The sequence below is a fragment of the Sarcophilus harrisii genome, chromosome 3, assembly GCF_902635505.1.
Source record: "Sarcophilus harrisii chromosome 3, mSarHar1.11, whole genome shotgun sequence".
Classification (NCBI taxonomy): Eukaryota; Metazoa; Chordata; class Mammalia; order Dasyuromorphia; family Dasyuridae; genus Sarcophilus; species Sarcophilus harrisii.
In genome coordinates, this window is record NC_045428.1 from 536,195,926 (window position 1) to 536,214,033 (window position 18,108).

Sequence of the window (18,108 nt, forward strand, 5' to 3'; positions counted from 1 at the left end):
GCTGGAAAAGGGCTACAATGAGAAAAGAGATCCCAGGCAGAGTGCGTGGAAGAATGGTGTTGTAGAAATGAGTTAACAATGTAACCTGGAATAAAATGGAGACATTGTTATCACAGACATCCTCCTTAAGAGGAGATTCTTGGAATAACCAGGCAATGGTTATGGAGAAGTCCTGGAGGCAGAAGATACTCCCACTGTGAGAAGTATTCCAGACAAAGAGTGAGCTTCCAAAACTTCTATGATGTGATGGAGAGAGTCCTGTGGAGATGAAACAGCATACATTCTAATATGGGAATACAACTCATAAAAGAACTAGCAAAAAGGATAGTTTGAGAGAAACAGAAGGTTTGAAGACATAAGAGGACATAATACAGAAAAGGTAAGGGAAAAGAGAAGAGAGGGCTTTCAATGGCAAACTTTAAGTGCCAACAGTGAAAATGTGATTGGAGACAAAAATCCAGAATTACTAAATCAGAAAAACACATATATTCACATAAAGAGAACCATTAAACATACAGGTATCTAGGTTCACATGAAGTCAAATACAGGAAAAAAGGAAAGATTGGAGGTGCCTCCTGAGAACAGTAATTCAGCTATTCTTGAGTCCAGATAGAGATAGGATTCCTTGCACTCAACATCTGAGCAAAAGCTAGAAAAGACTTCATTAAGAGTCTTGGAAGGAAAAAATGAGTCTTGGAGAAGGAGATTCTGAAGAAGATGGATTATGGGAATTCTGACTTCTGTTTTCTAAAATTGGGTCCAGATTCTTTTTCTTTAAATATAATAGATACTTTATGTTCTCCTGTTACTGATACGGAGACTTAAGGAAGGAATAAAGTACAGGAATCAAATACATACAGATACATGTTTTAGGTTGTTATACCACAATGGAGAGTATAGCATGACCATTCCTACCTGTTGCTCAATCTTTCAGTCACAGCATTGTGTTAGAAGTAATCCTATGACCTCAAACCTTCCTTTTCAGTAACTTCTGATCCCTTGTTTGATCTCCTTGGTCCTCACACCAAGACAATAGGATTCAGGGCTGGGGGGATGAGGTGGTGAAGGACATTGAGAAGTATCAGATGTCCATGGGCACTCTCTCCTGGCCACATTGGTCAAAACAACAACCAGTAAGATGGTGCAAGAAGAGGATGAGGATAAAGTGGAACCAATGTGCCAGAGCCTTGGCTAGCTCCCTCAGCCTTGATCCTCAGCACAGCCCGAAGAATAAAGGTATAAGAAATGAAGATGAGGATGAGATCAGAGCCAAGCAGAGTCCAGCCAGCCACAAACTGGTAAAGTCGGTTGAAAGTAAAATTGTCACAAGAAAGTCGGACACGGATAAATTGGCACAGATGCAGTTCTCAATTATATTTCTTCCACAGTAATGAAGTTTGGAAGAAAGGATTGAACGGGTGCAGAAAATGGAGAGCATTTTGCAATAATGAATACACTAGCCTTGACCACAAATTGATAGTGATGATGGAAGGGTAGCGCAAGGATGACAAATGGCCAACATAGCGATCATATGCCATGATCATGAAGGTGCAGGACCTATGGGAAGGAAACTGTTCATGATAAACATCTGGAGGAAACAGGCAGAGAAACTGATAGCTTGAGATCAAACCAGAAGATAGCCAGGACTTTGGGGAATAGGAGACAGAGCACAATATCCAGGAGGGAGAGAAGGCTGAGCAGGTGTACATGGGCTCATGTAGAGAGGTCTCCAATCGGATGGTGAGCAGAAGGGGCATCAGCCATAGTGAGAAAGAGCAGGCTAGGGAGAGAGCCAATGCTGCCAGCTCTGGTAGCCAGGAAAGCAGATGAGGAGGAACTCAGAGAGGCAGAGGTAAGTTGTTGTTGATAGGGAGCCATGAAGTAGGGTATGGCTTGGTGAGAGTTCACCTGGAAACCAGCAAATGTAGATGTAGGAGTCAATTCATCAGCAATATGGTCGACCAACAGTCACAGGCTAGATCAGAATTTCTCCTGAGAAAGCTGGTATTAAATTCACTTTTATAAAATAACTGCTCCTTCAATAAGGTATGTATAGAAATAAAATATAACTATTGAGCTTTTTTGTCATCATTTCATGTTCCGAATATCTATTTGTCCATCTGTAAAATGAAGAAATAGACTTGGATGATTTACAAATATACTATATATATTATCCTATAAGTTTTGCCTTGCAAAGGGATGTTTGAGAATGAATATTTGTGGACAGAATGTCAAACAAAGCTCACAAGACATGGGTTCAAACCTCTATCCTCTTACTTTTCTGTCATACTAGGCAAATCACTTAACCTGAGATTTGGTTTGATCACAAATGAGAAAACAAAATGTGCTGTAAGAGTTATATAGAGAGACCAAAGGAAATAATATATTTAAGACATTTTATGAACATTAAACACACTATAAATATCTTATTGTTTTCATTATTGGAAATATAAATGATTTGGGGACATATTCACAAAATAAATGCAGCTGGAATTGATTTAGTCAGATGGAAGGAAGAGTAAAATGTCCTGATCTGTTATTCCAGATTTCAATTTTTAATCAACCATCAAAATTTTTGTGAGTTTCCAGTATAAGTCTCAAAAAGTTACTTAAATTTCATTGAGTTAGGTATATAGTCTTTAATCATTTTTTCTTATATGCCCTATAAGTAAAATTTTTAGCATGCATTGAGCTAGGATGTGTCTTTAATCATTTTTCTTATATGCCCTATAAGTAAAAGTTTTTAGCATGCATTTTTAGTATATGATATTTATTCATTTATAATTATATGTGATGGTATAATTATAAACGAACAAATATATTTTACTTCATCTATGATTATACTTCCTATACTAAGGATGTTATTTCATATAATAATTATGGACATTTTGAAATTACCCAATCCTAAAATTATAAGAGCTCAAGAAAAGATTAAATAACTAGTTATTTTGAATCAATAGGTGACAAATGGCATTTGTCAAGAAGGGATATGGATAATAAAGCTGGACTTTAGGAAATTCCTTGTAAAATTTTTGGAGGATAGGAAGACTTGATACAGGAAAACCTTATTGGTGAGTTGTGACTGTCCAGATGAAACATATTTAGAACTTTAATCAAAATGGGTTTTGTGTGAGTAGAGAGAAGAAAATATAGACTAGATAAATCTGGAAGTATACATGAAATAATTGGACAAATGGATCGATATGTAGGGTGACAGAGAAGCAGAATTTAGAAATTACTCCAAGGTTGTGAACCTGAGTAACTGACATAGTAATGCTACCATTAAACATAAAAGGAAACTGAAAAGAAGAAAAAATTTGAGATAACTAAGAATCTGCCATTCAGATCACAACTCACGCATTCTCTTTCTGAGGTTGTCCATGCTCCAATAAAAAATCCCTGAAGTTTCTCCATTTATGAAGAAAAATCTTGTATCCTTTCCTTAACCCATTAAAATTCTCTCTATATTCTCTTTTCTCACTCAAGGTTTGTTTTCCTCCTGGTTCTGTTCCATATCACTAATCTGTGACAATTCCTACCAAGCAAAAAGGAAGCATATAGGTACCCAAAGAAAGTAAAACAAAGGAAGCAAAAAGGAACCTAGGAAGGTTGGAGTGACTGGGTCCGTCTTCAGGCAGCACTATTCACTATACTGGAAGCCACTAGGATCAAGACTTCCCAGATTCTAGTGTCTCTATATGTCCATTTAAAATGAGGTCAATTTGACCTGCCTTCTACCATCCACTTGAAAGAAAGGAAAAGGAAAAGTCATTAGCAGAAACACTTCAATCTGAGCCATTGTTATTCTAAAATAAGAAAATAATTCTATAGAGCTCATTTTTCCAATCCAGGCCTGACTTCAGTCTTTTGTGTGTCCTAGTTCTAGATGGAGGCCTAGATACTGACTCTTCTAACTCTATATACTTAGATATTAACTCCCTCCTTTCATTCTTCCTAAAACTCACAGTGCTCAATTGAAATCCTTCTGTGTAAATCGTAGCAATTCTGTGGTAAGTTTTATGAATTCAAGACCCTCCCTTTGGAACCAGCAAGGAAAATGTTTGGGTTGCTGGAGAATAGCCCATGAGGGGTCACACCTTCCTATCTTTTTCCCGAAGGCATTTGTATTTGAGCCAACTATTGCTCAGGAGGTTGATGTTAGGAATGGAAAGAAAGACAGTGGCCTCTTAATTTAATTTCTTCACTCTTTTGCTCTCCTAGCTTCTTTCTCTTTTTCTCTGACAGTTGTGCAGTGAAGGAATAAGGTCAAGGGATTATTCTCCTGGAAAAACAGACATCACTCTAATATTGTGCTGTTTCATTATATTTTAAGGATTAAATCAACATTTATTATTTACATTCAAACCCAGGATATAAGGGGTTGGAGTGCACATTCAGAACAAGGATCAAAGATGGAGCCCTGGGGAGGGTAAGTGTGCAGACAGGGAGATCAGAGCCTCCTATCTGTATCTATTCTAGATGGATTTATACTAATTTCTGAATCTTGCTTTGGGGCACACAATGAAATTATGACAAGATAAAGTTCCAAGGAATACAAATTCAGGAAAACATTTAGGGTGGCCAAAGTTACAAATCCAAGCAAAGGTGAGGATTGCTCTTCTCTTGGGATCAGCATCACCACTTTTGTTTATGGAAAAGAAGCATAGAAGTTTGGTGAATTCCAATGCACCCATTTCAGCTCTAATGAAACATCTTAAAAGCTTTGTGCTGAAAAATCTGTTGCTTGACTCTCACCTCCCTGAAGTCAATGTCCTCTTCCAGAATGAAGGAAAACTATACAACTTCTTAAAGTACTTTGCTTATAGTTTCTTTGAAAATACATCCAACTTGTAGGCTGCTGCTACTGACTCCTCATTTAAAGGAACATGATCGAAATTAGGCTGAAATGCTGCATATTTCTGGTTTAAACCATTTAGATTTTTATTTATGCTTACTTTATTTATTTACTTTATACATATTTATAATATGTTCCATTTCTACAAACTTAAAGCTAATTAATATGATCATATTTTACAGTTTATAGCCTTCACTGGTGACTGTCACCACACTTGTCAGGTATGCAGACATTTTGGAAAACATTATCTGATGCAAGCCCATTATGTCCTATTTGGCAGACTCCATGTCCTCCCTGGCCATCTCCACCACTGCATCATCTAGAGCAGGGAAGGTAGGAAGGAGGTAAAAATGGAAGGAGGAAGAAGAATGGATGAGGGAGAGAAGAAAAGGAAAAGTGTAGAAGAGAGGGAAAAATGGGAGAGAAAGGAAAAGAAAAAAGAGGAAGAGGGAAGAGGAGAAAGGGGAAAGATCAAGAGTCTGAGAAGTACTGTCTCATTGGATTAATAGAAGAACTCCTTACATATATACTTACATACGCAAATGTGTATAAATACAAATATGAATACATACACACATATACCCTCCTACCTTATAATCTAGAGTGTGAATCAATTGATATCGAGAAATATTCTATGTTTTGCAGAAGACTACATACACTCATTTATCCAACTTAGATTCCTTGATTCCATTTACTACACATCATTCTAGCCCATTCTATTACTTATAATGTAATTATCTTACGTCCCATTGGCACTTTACAACCCAGCTCAGTGACACATTTGCTAGGAAACCTAAACACTAACAAAACCCATTTTCCAGCCCATTAAAAGAAACATTTTTGGCATTATTGCTCTTGATCACATGTATGTTTTTCAGTTCTCCAATCTTACTGAAAGCTCCCTAAATGAGAAGGGTATAATAGGAAAAGAATAGCTCTTAAGTCAGAATGAAATTTCAACCCAGCTCTACTATGTGTAATCTCAGGCAAATAAGTTTACCTCTCTGCAACTCATTTTCTTCATCCATATAAAAATAAATTAAATTGATCCAATACAACAGAGACTTATTGAGCACCTATTGTGTGTCAGAAGCTCTGTTGGAAAACTGACCACTAGAAGAGACCTAAGGTTCCTTCTACTTCAAAATCTGTGATTCAGTGAATGATTCTTAAATTTCTTTTCCACTTCATTTTTCCCATTCAAATTGCCTTCAAATACAAAGACTACAATGCCTACAATGGCACAATTCTTTCAAGAACATCCCACAAGCTTAACTTGAATATCATACTAGATACTTTTTAAGATTACAGATAGTTTGATATAGTGGAAAAGAGTGGTAAACTTAGAATCAAGAAATCTGGGTTTGAATATTGCATTTTTACTTATTGTCTGTGGGATCTTAGATAAAATACTTTCATAAAAATAACAGTTTCTTCATCTATAAAATAAAGAATAACTAGGACAAGATGATCTCTTATTAACTTTTGAGTAACAACCATGTGCAATTCTGCAGATAAATCACTCTATTAAAATAACATAGGCACAGTAGGATTTTGATCATTCAAGAAATTCATTCATTCCAAAAATGTTATTAATATGAGATTTTGTCCTATATAGCATGGCAAAGCAAATCTGGTAAGAACTGTTCTCTTCATTTGACATAACCAAAGGTAGCTATACAACATGTACACACACCATTACTATGGAAAATAAAATCATAGAACTTTATAGGTCATCTCACCCAACCCTTACCTGAACCATTAATGCCTTTATACTATGCATAAAATATTGATTTGGCATTTTGTATATGAAATGACTGTTTTAAGTTCTAGGTGCACAAATAGAAAAGTAATGCAGTCCCTGTTCTTAAGGAGCCCAGGAAGGAGACAACACAAATGAAAAGTTTCATCAGCTTCAAGTCAGATAGAAAAGGTCCATGCTCCTTAGGGTGCAACAGCAATATAAATATTAGAGTTAGAGTCAATAAATTTCAATTCCTTTAATGTCATTCCCAATGATAAAAAGCTTATCAATTTTAGATGAACTATTTGGCAATGCCAAGTACTTTAAAGGTAAAAACATTTTTGTCCTGCAATTGTGGACCTACCATCTACAGAGCAGTTGCCAGGAAGTATCTCTATGGGGACTATTTCAAAAGACAATATCTGAGAGCATTGGACTATAGGCATTGCTATTGCCAAGGCTCTTCAGTTCATACCCCTGGGCTGTCCTATTCAGACTAGATGAAAATCAAAATGGTTGGGAAGTGGATGCTAGCATTGTAGGAAGTTCAGAGATTTGGGAGAGATTTTGGCCAAGGTAGTAGAACGATTTGAGTTGCCAGGCACATACTATCTTCTCTCTCCCACCCAGGGTGTCCTGATTCTTCTGACAGACTGACTAGCCTGCCCTATACATGACAACTAGTTAATAATTGGGGTTAGCCAGCCCTTTCTCCATAATTATTGTTTCCCCAATTATGGCTTAAAAGGCTAGTCTGGAAACAGGAATGCTGGTGGTGGAAAAATTGCTTTGCTTATCTGCTCAATATATGTGCCTGTTATATGTTCATTCAGCCTCTTTTTGAAGTCCTCCAATGGCAGGGAATTCATATCTTTATTCAATTTAAGTCACAAATTTAGATGATATTGCAACATTCATCCTGTGAAACATGGAAAACAGTGAACATTAGGACAGAAAGCCTCTAAGGTGTCAGTAGTTATGTGACACTAGAGTAATTTGTCTTCTCTTTGCATTCCATTTTCAACACTTACATATGTCAAGAGGCTTAAGTCCATTATTAGGACTCCCCTCATCCCAACATTAAAACAAAATCTTCCTTTCTGTCACTTATATCCATTAGTCTGAGTTATCTTGATTGTTATGAGATAGAAAAATCCTTGTTATCTTTGGTGTGATCACCTTTCATATATTTGAAGACAGCCATCATGCTCCACTCTCAAGTCTTCCCTTGCCAGAATAACATCAGTTTCTTTAAAATGATCCTTGTATAGTATGATTTCAGGTCCTCTCACCATACTGCTACCATTTCCTAAATCCCTTTCAGGTCCTTCCCAAAATATGGAGTGTTGTAATAAAGATGAATTTGTAGGAAGTTATTTATAAAGACAGTAATGTGACCTCTGCATGAATCCTGGCATTGGAGTTAAGTTTTTTGTCCATATGTGTTGGACAACATCCAGATATTAAATCACTGTTGCAAACAATATAATGCTAATCTGGTTCCTAGACAAAAATTCAAGTTCATGTGAAAGTTACTCTCTAATCTAACTTGATGAGACCTTCATTTTCTATCCAATCAATAATACTAGAAAGCTCCTGATAACTTACCTGTTCTGCAAGAATGCTATCAAGTGCTGAATGAAATGAGCAGGACCAGGAGATCACTATATACTTCGATAACAATACTATATGATGATCAGTTCTGATGCACCAGGCCATCTTCAGCAATGAGATGAACCAAATCAGTTCTAATAGAGCAGAAATGAATTGAATCAGCTACACCCAGAGAAAGAACTCTGGGAGATGATTAAGAACCATTACATTGAATTCCCAATCCCTATATTTTTGCCGCCTGCATTTTTGATTTCCTTTACAGGATAATTGTACAATATTTCAGAGTCCGATTCTTTTTGTATATCAAAATAATGGTTTGGACATGTATACTTATTTTGTATTTAATTTATACTTTAATATATTTAACATGTATTGGTCATCCTGCCATCTAGGGAGGGGCTGGGGAAAGAGGGAAAAATTGGAACAAAAGGTTGGCAATTGTCAATGCTGTAAAATTATCCATGCATATAACTTGTAAATAAAAGCTATTAAAAATAAAAAATTTAAAAAATAAAATTAAAAAATAAAAAATTGAAATTAAAAAAAAGAATGCTATCAAGGCTTTTCATGTAATTAAGAGATTTAGAACCTCTCCCCAGGTTATCTTTTCTATGGTTCTAATATAGTTCTTCACTTGGCTTAATTGTGACACTCATTTCCATGATCTGTGATCTTAGATCATCTTTGGTCAGCTTTTGGCATCAGGCATAGACTCAAGAGTACCTCCCTGACTCTGATGATGTTATTGGTCAAAGTAAAAGTAAAGGAAGAAAACAGAAGAACCCATCACCACAGTGACCAGAAACAAGGAATAAATACTTGCATAAATATAGATATATACACTTGTGGTGCATATGAATGCATATGTACTACAAATATATTGATATATTTATGTCTAAAGTTCTTAAGCTCTTGAGAGTGACATTATACCACTTTTCTGACCACCTTGTGAGCATTTGCCCTGTGCAAGTTCTTTATAAAATAATCTTTTTGGCAAAGCTATATTTGGCATTCGAATAATATGGCCAGCCAAAGGAGTTGCGCTCTCTGCAATGGAGTTGGAATGCTTCGCAGTTTACTTTAAGAAAGGACTTCAATGTTTGGTATCTTATCCTGCCAGGTGATCTGCATAATCTTCCTAAAACAAATCAAATAGAAGCAATTCAGTTTCCTGGCATGGCACTAGTACCTGTTCAGGTTTTATGGCAATACAACAATAAGGTCAGCACAACGATTCTGTAGACTTTCAGTGGGGTAGTCAGTCTAATACCTCTCTTCTCCCAGACTTTCCTTTGGCTCTGGAAATGCGTGTCAATCTCATTACCAATGTGTACATCCCTGGAAAGTATACTGGCAAAGTAAGTGAACTTATCCACAGCATTAAAAACTTCAACATTTGCTATAACTTGATAGTTCCACAGATAGAAGGTGTGTTGCAGTCTGATGGAGGAGCTGTATTTTCTTAATATTAGTTCTTAGGCTAAAATTAGTACAAGCATAGAGAATTGATCCATACTTTGTTGCACCTCAGCTTTGGAGGCTGCTTTGAATGAACAATCATCTGCATACAAATTAAGTCATTCACCAACACTCCCTCCACTTTAGTTTTGGTTTGTAACCTTTTCAAGTTGAAGAATTTACCATTAGTGTAGTAGCTGACTTTGATTCCATATTTGCCTCACTGAAGACATTTGACAACATGGATGAAAACTTGTTTCACTCCATAGGTGACTGGGAAGCTCAAGAGCCTTGCCCCTTGTCCAGAACACACAGCGAGGTATCATAAAATTGACATACTATATAGTTGAACTTCTCAGGACAACCAAATTTTGACATAATTTTCCATAACCCCTCATGACAGTATCGAAGGCCTTGGTTAGTTCTACAAATGTTGTATAGACTTCTATTCTGTTCTTTGCATTTTTTTCTGGAGGTGTCAGGCAGCAAACACCTTACTGATAATTCCTCAGCCCCTTCTGAAGCCACACTATGCACCTATTGTTCATCTCAACTGGTCAGAGCTGATGCTGCCACAATGATTACTGATAAGGACATGGGATCCTAGAGAGATGGGCATAGTGTTATCAAAAGACTGTCATCAAGCACTGCTGAAGCTATTGACTGTTTGCCTCAAGTTGAAATCCATTCACACCGTAGCAGAAATTTCAACTAAAAAGGAAGTTTTAAATTCTATTAGACTACTTTTCTGTGGCAAAGCAATTGGGTGCTGATTCTATTCCAGCTGAGATTTATAAATTGGCAATTCTTTGCTCATACAAAAATTGGCTGAAATTTTCCAGATTATTTACCAAGGGAAGGTTATACCCCAGGAGTTCAAGGATCCCCCCATTGTCTGTCTTTATAACTGTAAAGAAAATAGTTTTTTTTGTGACAATCATGGAGGGTCAGGGTGTCTCTCTCAGTCATTGTTGGCAATATTCTTGCCAAAGTTCCCTTAATAGGCTGATCCTACACATGATTTATGTCTAAACATAAATATATACAAATATATAGATAATATAGTGTATATCTGTATAATACATTCACACATGCATTCATATATAGCTACACATATGTGTGTATCTGTATTAATATATATATATATATATATATATATATATTCCTGCATTTGAAAAAGCAGCTCAATTTTAAATGTTTCTACATAGTACTGATTTTTTTAAAAAATCTAGCTGAATAACTTTAATTAATAGAATAAACTTAAACCTTGGTACCAGAAAACACTCAGAGGTACAGGAATTGGGCTGGGAATAAATATTATTTTTGGACTCCTATAATTGAAAAGTCTGCTCTAGCAAAAAAGTTAAAAACCAAGCTACAAAATTTTTAAACATCTGAGGAGGCCAAAAAAATTTCAAAAGGCCTTTCAAAAGTTCAAATTTAAGATTTGAGCTTGGGAAAAAGGAATACTGCCAAAAAAAGGCGGTTTTTCAGGCAAAACCTCCCAATCCTTCCTTTCCTTCCAAAACTATTCTCCAAAGAAAAAAAAATTGCTTGCCCCTTGGTTCTCTATCCAAGAAAGGTTCTCAGTATCAGCTTGTTTTATCTTTGTTCTTTTGTGGTCAGAAAAAGAATGATGTCTCTGTATTCTTGTGTTTACCTAAGACAATCTCCTTTTTCTTCTTTTGCTTCTCATGCTGAGAGGCAAATTCATTCCATGAAACATGGAAAACAGTGAAAATTAGGGGCAGAAAGCCTCCCTAATCTGTCCAGGAAGGTGGAGAATGGGAATCATTTGTCTTCTCTTTACATTCCAATTTGGCCACCCAGTGAAAAGGAGAAAAAAAGAATATTCTTAGTCTTTCTGTTTGTCCTTATGCAGGTGTTTAACCTTACCCATGTGGCTCTAAAAAGTCACATTACTAATTCCTCAAACAAAAAAAAAAAAAAAAAAAAGAAAAAGAAAAAAAAAAAAATGAAACAAATCTAAAACAGTAAGAAAATCTTGGGAATACACTTCCAAAACAAAAGCCAAATTAAGCCAAATTAATTTTTAAAAAATTGGTTTTTTATTAAAATAAAAATTAATTTCAATAACTGGAAAATATAAATTATTTATGAATAAACCGGGCCAATATAATTAAAAATTACAATTTGTCCTAATTTATATTCAATAAATTCCAAATTTAATTATAAAAATTTTTATTGGTTTAGAAAATAATAAAATTCCTTTCAAAAAACAAAAAAATCAAGAATATCAAAGAAAGAAAATGTAAAAGGAGAGTTATTGATAACAGATCTTAAAATATAAAACCCTTAATTAAAATCATCTGGCAAATTAAAAACAGAAAGATAGCTCAATGTAGTAGAGTAGACATACAATTTAAGAAGCAAAACATATAAAAAAACCTTTTTATTTGAAATATACAAACAAGTTTTTAAATAAAATTCTAATTTGGAAAATTTGGTAAAGGAAAGGTAAAACCAAAGCAATTTTGGTAGAAAACTAGGCATTGTTAAAATATCTTACACCATTTACAAGGTGAGAATTAAAAATAGATACTGGCCTATAGATATAAAAGAAAAAATTTACAAGAAAAAAAGAATATTGAATGTATTATTTACGACTAATAGGTGGAATAAATTTATAAATAAATAAGTGATGAACAAAAGGAAGATAAAAAAAGGAACATTTTGATTAACATTAAAAATTTTTTTAATGGAAAACAACAACCAAGATTACAAAGGAAAGCAGAAAAATTAAAAGGAAAAAATTATAAACAGTTTTATGACATTAAAGTCCTCATTTAAACCATTTAAAAAGACCTTTTTAAATCCATAAGAATATGAACCATTCTCCAATAATAAAAATTAAAGAACAAAGTTAATTTTTTCTGAAAAAAAAAAATCAAAAACCATTTTAAGTCATAATGGAAAAAGCCCAAACATTACTGTCCTAGAAAGATAAAATTAAAACATCCTTGAGCCACCGTTTTCCCGCCTTTCCAGGGACTAAAAGGATAAAATGGAAAAAGTACCAAGTTTAAGGGATGGGAAAAAAGGGAAACCAAAAGGATGGGAAAAAATGTCCTTGGAAATTGTTAAAGATCAAGCATTCTGGAAGCAATCTGGAATTTGTTCCCAAAGTCATTATTTTTGCCTTTTAACCTAGAAATACCACCTTAATCCTATTTCGAAGATAAGTAGAGGAAAAGGAAAAGAATATATGTTCTAAAAAATGTTTACAATTATTCCCTCATTGTGGTAGCAAAAAGAATTGGAAATTGCAGGGATTCCATCAATTAGGGGTTAAAACAAATTTTAGGGTATATAGATGGATGAAAAACACTGGTTTAAAGAAATTATAAACTTAATTGATTTTTTAAAAAATGGAAATTTTTGGATGAAATGAAGAGCAAAATGAGCAGAAAAAAGAGAAAAATTTATATAGTAACAGCAAATTGCCAAAGAAAAACAAAGTGAATAAATTATTTTGACAATTATAAATACCCAAATTAAATATAAAGGACATATAAATAAAAATGTTTCTTCATCCCAGAAAAAAATTAAATAAAAGTATAAAATTTATATTATATATATATATATAAATATATATACATAGAAAGATACCAATTTGTATCTAATGATAGCTCTTACAGAGAAAAAAAATTTTAAATAATTTTGTTGTATATTTAAAAGAAATAATATTATTGAAATTTTTTTTTCATAAAGATAAACTTTTTTTAAAAAAGGAAACCAAAGTTATTCTAGTAATAAAAATGCTCTAAATTACTATTAATTAGAGAAATTAAAATTAAAACAATTCTGAGGGTACCAATTTAACCTATCATTAAAGACTAACATGACAAAAAGGAAAAAGACAAATTATGGAAAAGATGGAAGAAAAACAAAAACACTAATATACCATTGGTAAAGGTTTGAACTGGATCAAAACTATTTTTTTGGAGTATTTTTTTCTTTATAAAACTGTGCATAACAAAAAGACAATTTTAAAGGAATGTGGAAAAACTGGGACACTAATGCATCTGGGTGATGTTATGAAATGATATAATCATTATGTAAACAATTTGGAACTATGGCCAAAGGGCTACAAATCTTGCATACCTTTGATGTAGCAGTGCACCTAGTGGTCTGTTCCAAAAGAAATCATAAAAGAAAAAGGATCCATATGTGAAAAATGTTTATACATTCTCTTTCTTAATAGAAAGGAATTGGAAATTAAATGGATCTTCATCTTGGAGAGAATGACTGGGAAGTTATATTAAAATATAAGGAATATTATTGTTCTTATGTTCAAAAAGTCATCCAACTTGTATACCCTTTGATCAACAGTGTTTTATTGGGCCTATATCTCAAAAGAAATCTTAAAGGAAGGAAAGGGACCCAATTGTGCAAAAATTTTGTGGCCCTTTTGTAGTGGCCAAGAAACTGGAAAATGAGTGGATTACCAATTTGGAAATGACTGAATAAGGTTTAATTTTATGAATGTTTTGGAAATATTATTTTCATAAGAAATGATCAAGAGGATGATTGTAGAGGCCCTGGAGAGACTTACATTAACTGATGCTAAGTAAAATGAAACGGAACCAGGGATCATTTACACTGAAAAATAAGATTTATGACAATCAATTCTGATGAAAATGACTCTTTCCAACAATGAAAATGTTTGATGCCAATTCCAATGATCTTATAAAGGAAAGCCATTACACCCAAGAGGGGACTGAGGGAATGGATTCACAACAAAACATTCCACTCTTTTGTTGTTTTTCACTTGCATTTTGTTTTCTTATTTACTTTCTTTTATCTTTTTCTTGTGCAGGAAGGGAATTGTATAAATAAGTTCATATATATATTTGATTTAATATATATTGAGGAGTAGGCGCAGTGCAAACAGGAGTCAGACGCAAAATGCCAGAGCCCCTCAGAAGTGGTTTCTGTGAGTAAATAGAGACCACCTGTGGGCAGGAACCTGGTCACATTGAGATCGCATCATTAACGTGAGGCATCTCCTTCTCTGATTGACGTGCATATGACCTCATAGACCCTATTTAAACTGTGGGATGAGGAAGTAAGTTCTCTTTGACTTGGATGGAGTTCATCAGGAATTCACAGGGAGTCAGCAGGAGATCAGCTAGGCAGGATGTGAACTGGTGAATAAAAGATCTTGGGCTTGCACATGGCTGTTCTTGAGCACTCCATTGTGTATTTAAACCATTGTTCTTATGAATGATGGCCAGAGATCTCTAAGATCTCAGATGGAGAATGGCTGAATAAGTTATGGTATATGAATATTATGGAATATTATGTTCTATAAGAAACAATCAGCAGGATGATTTCAGAGAGGCTTGAGAGACATGAACTGATGCTAAACGAAGTGAGTAGAGATAAGAGAACATTGAACACAATGACAACAAGATTATGTGATGATCAACTCTGCTGGATTTGGCTCTTTTCAACAGTGAGGTGGTTCAGGTCACCTTGTAATGAAGAGAGCCATCTGCATCCATATAGGACTGTGGGGACTGAATGTGGATGGGTATTTTCACCTTTTTGTTGTGGTTTGCTTGCCTTTTGTTTCTTTCTCATTTTTTTTTCCTTTTGATCTGATTTTTCTTGTGCAGTATGTTAAATGTGAAATATGTATAGAAGAATTGTACATGTTTAGCCTAAATTGGACTTCTTGCTATCTAAGGGAAGGGGTAGGGAAAAGGGAGGAAGAAAATTTTGGAATACAAGGTTTTGCAAGTGTGAATGTGGAAAATTATCTTTGCATGTATTTTGAAAATAAAAACAATTATTTTTAAAAAGGAAAAAGAAAAGCCATACTGGAAAAAAAAAGATAAATGTGAATTGAAAAAAGAAACCTCATGTATACCATTTGACCCAGTAATAATCTTACTATGTCAATAAACCAAAGAAATTAGAGGAAAAGGAAGTACAAAAATACCAAAGTACAAAAATGTTAAGGGATCTTTTGTGATGACAAAAAATGGGAAACTGAAGGAATGGTCATCAATTAGAGAATATCTAAACAATTTTGTGGTATAAAATTATGATCAAAGATTACTGTTCTGTAAGAACTGACAAGGAGATGGTTTCAGAAAAACCTGGGAAGGAGCAGAATGAGGACAGCATAGTTACATTAACAATAATATTGTAACAATGATCAAGTGAGAAAACTTAGCTGCTTTGCTTATTAATACAATAATCCAAAACAATTCCAAAGGACTCATGGTGAAGAATAGTATCCACCTCCAGAGAGAGAAAAGTGATGGACTGAGCTCAGATGGAAACATAATTTTTCACTTTGTTTTCTTGCTTTTTGCAACATGGTTATCATGAAATACATTTTGAATGGTTTGAAAGATATATAATATATATCTCATTGCTTGTCTTCTCAGTGGGTAGAAGATGATCTTAAAAGCAGGAAAGAATTTGGAACTCAAAAAGTTTAGGAAATATTAAAAATAATAAATTTTTAAAACTTGTATGATTGGGAAATGTTTAACAAAATAAATAAAACAATTCCACATTGTAAAAAGTCACCCACAATAACTCTCACAGACAAACTTCTTTGAACCCCCAAATTATATTTTCTAACCTGATTAAACATCTTTGAAATGAAGGTTAATCTATTTTTTGAGAAATTTTAAAATGCAAAACTGCCTTGTCTTACAAGAAAAAGTGAGTGATATTCCAAGAGGTTTACTACTCTATGTTCAATTAAAACTTATTCATAATAGTGGATATGTTATTTCTCCCAGATCAGAGACAAGAGTTTTGTTGGGCCTCAAAATCTGACCAGTACTATGGAGGTAATGAAATCAGGTCAAAGTAAATATAAGGAACAGCTTCAAGACAGACTGAAATTAGTCAGTTATATTAGAACTATCTCATTGTAGGGCAGCTAAGTGGCACATCTCAAGTCTGATTTCAGATATTTACTAGTTGTATGACCTGGACAAGTCACTTAACTCCAATTACCTCCTAAAAATAAAACAAAAAGTCACTTTAAGAACTATCTCATTATATTCTACCCAAAATTGTGGGCAAGATAAGTGTAGACAAAATATGTCAGGGTTTGCAAATAGGTCAAATGTAGGGAGAAGATCAATTATATTGTCCTCTCAGCCCAAACCTGGTGATAGTCAAGAAATTACATATCTGAGTCTCTACTTGTGCTTGGAGACATTCTCCTTTTTTGAGGAAGAGGATGATCACTTGGTCACGAATCTGCTTTGTCTTGACACCATAGACTAGTGGATTGACTGCAGGAGGCACAAGGAGATAATAGTGGCAAAGATGATGTGAAGGGATGGGGCACTCTCTTACCAATGCGGTGAGTGAGAAAACTAAATAATGAAGGTAAGTAGGTGATGAGGATAGTGCAGATGTGGGCAGCACAAGTGCCTAATGCCTTAGAGCGGGCATCCTTGGAGGAAAGTCGGAAGACAGCCTGAAGGATCTTGACATAGGACACAGAAATAAGTACAATGTCCATAATTATGACTGAGAGGGCCACAAAGATACCGTAGCTACGGTTTATGTAAGTGTTGGTGCAGGCAAGCTTCACCACAGCCATGTGTTCACAATAGGCATGTTGTATAACATTCTGAGTACAATATTTCAACCGTTTAATGAGTAATGGGCATGGCAAAACCATAATGGCCCCTCGGGCCACACTTACCAGCCCTAGCCTGATGACCAAAGGAGTGGTCAGGATAGTAGCATAATGCAGGGGATGGCAAATGGCAACATAACGGTCAAAGGCCATAGCTACCAAAATAGCTGATTCAATGATGGAAAAGGTGTGGATTAAGTACATTTGGGCCAGGCAGACATCAAATCCAATGACATGAGCATCCAGCCAAAATATGTCAAGCATCCTGGGGGCTGTGGTTGAGGCAATGGCTATATCATCAAAGGCCAGCATACAAAGAAAAAGAACATGGGCTGATGAAGGCTGGATTCTTCTCTTATCACAAGCACAATGAGACCATTCCCCATGAGGGTCAGCACATACAGAAGGCAAACAGGGATGCTCAACCAACAGTGGAAGACTTCTAGACCAGGAATACCAACCAAGAAAAAGGATGAGAAGCTGGAGATAGAGGCATTTACCACCATGGTGGTACCCTTAAGACTGAGCTATGACTCACAGTGAACCCATCCTGAAAAATAGGGACAGAAATGTCAAATGACAATGAACTAATCAAAAGGTCTAAAAATTATTAACTTTCTCAGATTATTCTTCCCAGTGAGAAATAATTCTAGTTTTCCTATCCGCAGATATATACAACTCTCCCTCTGAGGACTTCAGCCCAACTGTAGTGATAATAACAGCTCCCATTTTTCAATGACCTTTTTTCTTTTTCTTTTCCTTTTTCAAAGATAAGTCTCTCTGTAATTCCCTGGG

General features: G+C 34.8%; 2 pseudogenes; both read right to left on the reverse strand.

Annotated features, from left to right (window-relative positions):
- Window positions 1-981: 981 nt before the first annotated feature.
- On the reverse strand, window positions 982-1,757 carry LOC116422619 (annotated as a pseudogene).
- Window positions 1,758-16,802: 15,045 nt separating this feature from the next.
- On the reverse strand, window positions 16,803-17,819 carry LOC116422620 (annotated as a pseudogene).
- Window positions 17,820-18,108: the final 289 nt, after the last annotated feature.